Below are 6,000 nucleotides of genomic sequence, written 5' to 3' on the forward strand. Positions count from 1 at the left end.
ATTGTTTCACAAACATTTATCAATATCTGTATAACATTTTTGGACAATTATATCAACAATTATTTGTAAATATGATTCATTTTTACAGAATACATGAAAGTTCGTATAAAATGCACTTTGATGCCTATTTGACCCCTAAATTCCATAAATTTCTAACTTTTACCATATTTAGTGCCCCTCTATGGATCCACAGTGAAGAGATGAACACAATTTTAGAGCAATTTCCTAAAGATAAAATGACAAAAAATATGAAAACTCGTGATATATGGAACATTGGGGCAAAACATGCACAATATCTACATACAGAAGTGTTCCACGTTCAATGAAACAGCACTCACTGAATTTTCTTGGAAAATTCCCTTTCGAATAAGCCCTTGATTTCTTCTATAAATTGCTCGTAAAGAAAGTTAAAAAAAAGTTCGAAATCGGGTTTTCGCAGTGTGCATTGGCTCTACATTCCCAGGACGCAAAATGTTAGTGTTATACTAATGACACACTGGTGGTACAAGTACCATGGTACAAGAATCTTGAAATGAATACCATATCAATTATTGTCTTTACTGAAGATAGTCTTGGAATAATTTTCTTGTTCTCTTGTACCATGGTACAAGTACCACAGGTGTGTCCTTAGTATTAGGGATTTGTTAGTCACTAGTGATTGTCAAAAAATTAAGAAAACAAACGTTTGGAAGGTACTAAGAAGGTGGGGAAAAAATGCAGTTTCTGCTGAATTCTCATGTAAAATGTTTCGGATCTTCGAGGGGAAGATGCTCACTTAACGGAAGCAGTGAAATATGGATATCTTCTCTGTCTAACCAGTGCATTTTTAACAGAACCGGAATATCAAAGTATGATGTGCGCAACTGGAGTGAGTGTCTTTAAAAATCAAAGTACAGGATGAAATTGGTTCCAAAATGAAACAAAAATTAATACAGTGAATCCTGCAGGATAGCAATTGTGAAGCTACCTTAAAATGTATGCATTAGTGGCATGGCTTTCGACCCGAAGGGTACATGGAGGCGTGGAGCGCAGAGTGACCATGTACAGACCGACATGGCGAGCGTGGGGCGCAACGGATGATGGAGAGATGTGGCCTCGAACAGTGTATTGTGGCATCGAATTAATGGTTCAGTGTTATATCTGTAAAGATGGAAGCTAAATCAATAAATGAAATGAATGATCCTTAAAATGTTATCCAAAATGTGTATTCCGGCTCAAGTTGAAAGTACAAAAACATAAGAAAAACTAAACAAACGCGGATTCGTCGAGGCCAGTGATCCATCTTGCTGGTTTTTCAGCATGAAAGTCAAAAAGAAGTTGTTTCGTAAATAATATCAAATTGCAGAATCAATCTGCAGAATTTCTCGCAAATTCCCCTGTCGAAAAATGTGTACATTAGTTAGTGTTGCATTAAAAACAGAAGAAGTAGGAACACATCTAGATTCGGTCTAAAGCCCGTCCCTGAGCATCTATCAGTCAATCACGATTTTGTTATTGCCATTGACTTGTCTTCTCGTTTTACGACCATCCACAAGTGAGTATATTCAAAAGTTTTTTCCGCTAATATCAATAATATAAACTTTAAATCACAGATTTCCACAAACGGTTCTTAATACTGCATTGATAGTTACTTCTGTTCTAGAACCATTCCTCAGAATGAACTATTGTAGATCCAGTTGAAATCCGAACTGAGCTCTCGCGACAATCGCATTTTCTCCCATTTCTGGATGTCGCAACTGCATCGCGAGTAGTGCGCATCTATGCCATAGCCATGCGCCATCATGCGCACCACTCGCGATGCAGTTGCGACATTCGGAATTTGGAGAAAATGCGATTGTCGCGAGAGCTCAGTTCGGTTTTCAACTGGATCTACAATATGTACTTCCTCGAAAATCATATCCAAGATGATCCCAGTAACTAACTGCATTACTGAAACCCACTGCAAGTAGTTTTAATATGCATCCGTACGCGCATAACCAGGGGTCTGCGAAGCGGCCATGTTTCTGATGTCAGCATCAAAATCATCGATCAATTCAATACGCAGGCGTAATCATAATTGTTGAAACCTGTCATTGAAAATGTATTTTGAATATCGTGATATTTTGGCGAGGTAGAGCGCTTGGTGCCGATTGAAATATAAAAATTTATTAAAGGCATCAATATTCTTGTTGAAACAGCACCTCGCATTCATACTTTCGCACAAGTTTTTGAAAAATGATGAAAATAATTACGTCCATTTGGAAAAATCACTTCGGAATAGTGGTTTGTTTACAGAATAGAATTGTCAGTGGGAAACCCAATTTCAATAGAACAATGGGAAACTCAAAGATGTTGGCTATTGTCAAACGTAGTGGGTAGGATTGGGGTTGCCAGATACCTGCGCATAACCAATTGTCGTTTTGAGAAGCTTGTTATGTAACTGTCTGTGCATTACTGAAACCCAGCAGGGTGAAGATAATTCAAAATTTGAATTAATATAATAATAATAATATAATATGCATCTCTTCGCGCATAGTCAAATGTAGTTTTGAGGAGCTTGTTGAACCTGTCTGTGCATTACTGAAACCCACCAGGGTGCAGGTAATTTAAATATGCAAGTCTTCGCGCATAGTCAAATATAGTTTTGAGGTGCTTATTGAAATTGGCTGTGCATTACTGACACCCACCTGGGTGCAGGTAATTCGAATATGCATCCGTTCGCGCATAGTCAAATGTAGTTTTGAGGAGCTTGTTGAACCTGGGTGCAGGTAATTTAAATATGCAAGTCTTCGCGCATAGTCAAATGTAGAGTTTCCATTTCCGGCCATTTTCGTTGTCCCAGGATTCGGGAATTACTTGTTCAGATATCCCGGAAATCCAGGATCCCGGGATTTTTCGATGTTTCCTTAGAAAACTTATTTGTTTAATTTAAAAACGATTTTATTCAATGTTCAGGGTAAAGTTCATATTTTGGAAAGGCCAGATAATACAGAGTTCAAATTGGAAGTCAATTCAATGCTTATTTGAATCGATTCTTTCGAAAAAAAACGAGTTTAAGAAGCAAATAATATTCACATCTTTCTCGGAAGGTAGATTACCCTTTTGGAATATATATGATCTAAGAGTCCGAGAAGAAGGGTTCGCTGGTGGTTGAAGTCTGATTGACTGTTTGCATTGTTTTAGAACTACCCAAACAATTGTACATCAATATATGTACGCTTCTACCGCCGACGCATGATGACTTTTTCTTTGTCAATCCTTGTTATCGGATAAGCAAGGATAAGCAGCTGGAGTCGGAATCCCTCGGCAACAGGATCCAAGCTCTAAAACAATATTTGGTGCAGCGACTTGCATTACTGCATTCTAGGCATAGAGTACCTTCACCGAGTAAAAATACTCTCAATGAATTGGTGAACTAACCTCGTCCCCTATTCAGTATGATTCGGTTAGGCTAAAGCTATCAGTACACTGTTTGTCATCATGACAAATATTTGTCAAGTCAGCCTGATATCCATGTCGATTTCTGGTCAGTCTGATAGATATCCGAAAAAACTTGACAAATATTTGCCATTATGACAAACAGTGGACTGCGGGCTTAAGGAATTTTGTCCTCACTGTTGGTCATAAAATAATCATTTAACTGGGTGTTTTGCATCTACAAAATAGATGTTAAACAGTTAAGACATTAAAAATATTCTAAGATTATTCACTATGGAAAACTAAGACCCTGTAAAAAAATAATGATTGGTAAACTCGGTGACCTTCTCAAACTTCAATTAAATCCACGATTTAAACGCAATTCTGAATATTCAAAGGTGATGCAATGCTTGAAATAGGTTTTGTAATACTAACTTGAGAATATTTGTACTTTTAACTGTAGTATACGTTACAGTTAACTCGATAATTATCGATAAATCACCGAGTACTCGATAACGATAACGTTAAATAAACGCTCACTTTATTGACAACGAAACATCATCGTACAACCGTTATCGTTATCGAAGTTGGCGATTAACAACCCTAGAACAGATTGTGGTTCAGGAAGATTTCGGATCTTTAACATAGTGTCGATGGATTATCTACAGAAACGTGATCGCAGTCCGGGATCCATGGATCGGGCGCATAAGTCTCGTGGCATCGTGGGATCATACATTGGCTGCAAAGTAATGTGTAGCGCCGTAAAGAATTTAGTGGGAGATACGATCTTTCGGTAGCTTGCTAGTTGGTCAGTAGGAATCTAATATTTTTTGTGAAGGTGTTCTATTAACTATCTCCGATATTTTCCTGTCTGTTCCTCTCTTACCAATTTAATAATACGATGATATCGATTGTGCATCACAAAGAACCATGGCTCCGTATACACGCCTGAGCCTACAAAATAAACGAACTTGGAAAAAATCATGTCTGATGGGACTAAAAATATGATATGAGATTATCATCAAAGTTGGTTTTCGCATTCAAAACAAATAACTTTTGTAAGCAGAATAATTACACTGTTTGCGACCCGGAAATGCAACAGTATTTTTTGTCCCGGGTATCCCGGGATTTTCGGGATTTCAAAAATAATAATCCGGGGAATCGGGAAATCCCAAATTTTCAAAATCCCGGGATTTTTTGTCCCGGGATGTCCCGGGATGGAAACTCTAGTCAAATATAGTTTTGAGGTGCTTATTGAAATTGGCTGTGCATTACTGACACCCACCTGGGTGCAGGTAATTCGAATATGCATCCGTTCGCGCATAGTCAAATGTAGTTTTGAGGAGCTTGTTGAACCTGTCTGTGCATTACTGAAACCCACTAGGGTGCAGGTAATTTAAATATGCAAGAATTCGCACATATTCAAATCTAGTTTTGAGGTGCTTGTTGAAACTGTCTGTGCATCTTTTTGAGGAGCTTGTTGAAACTGTCTGTGCATTATTGAAATCCACCAGGGTGCAGGTAATCCAAATATGCATCTCTTCGCACATAGTCAAATAGTTTTGAGGAGCTTGTTGAACCTGTCTGTGCATTACTGAAACCCACCAGGGTGCAGGTAATCGAAATATGCATCTCTTCGCGCATAGTCAAATAGTTTTGAGGAGCTTGTGGAACCGGTGAATGCATTAACTGAAACCCAACTGGATGCAGGTAATCCTAATATGTATCTCTTCGCATAGAGTCAAATGTAGTTTTGAGGCGCTTGTTGAACCTGTCTGTGCATTACTGAAACTCACCAGGGTGCAAGTAATTTAAATATGCATCCGTTCGCGCATAGCCAAATGTTTTTTGAGGAGCTTGTTGTAACTGTCTGCGCAGTACTGAAACCCACCAGGGTGCAGGTAATTTAAATATGCAAGTCTTCGCGCATAGTCAAATATAGTTTTGAGGTGCTTTTTGAAATTGTCTGTGCATTGCTGAAACCCACCAGGGTGCAGGTAATCCAAATATGCATCTCTTCGCGCATAGTCAAATGTAGTTTTGAGGAGCTTGTTGTAACTTTTTGTGCATTACTGAAACACATCAAGGTGGTGGAACGTGTGATGAAACTCATGGAGCAATTTCTGGTGTAACGTGTGATGGAACTCGTGGAGCAATTTCTGATGAAATTCCTGAATCGAATCTTGGCGGAACTCCTGAAGGAATTCTTATTGCAAATCCTGGTGGATCTCCTGGAGCAATTTCTAGTGTAACGTGTCATGGAACTCCAGAAGCAATTTCTGGTGAAATTCCTGAATCATTTCTTGGCGGAATTCTTGAAGAAATTCTTGATGCAATTCCTGATGGATCTACTGGAGTAATTCTTGGCGGAACTCTTGAAGGAATCCTTGATGCAAATTCTGGTGGATCTCCTGGAGCAACTTCTGGTGCAACTCCAAAAGCAATTCCTGGAAAAATTCCTGAATCAATTCTTGGCGGAACTCTTAAGGAATTCTTGATGCAATTCCTGGTGGATCTCCTGGAGCAATTTCTGGTGAAACGTGTCATGGAACTCCTTGAGCAATTTCTGTTGCAACTCCTGGAGCAATTTCTATTTAGTGGAAC

This window comes from Armigeres subalbatus, chromosome 3 (genome assembly GCF_024139115.2).
Source record: "Armigeres subalbatus isolate Guangzhou_Male chromosome 3, GZ_Asu_2, whole genome shotgun sequence".
Lineage (NCBI taxonomy): Eukaryota > Metazoa > Arthropoda > Insecta > Diptera > Culicidae > Armigeres > Armigeres subalbatus.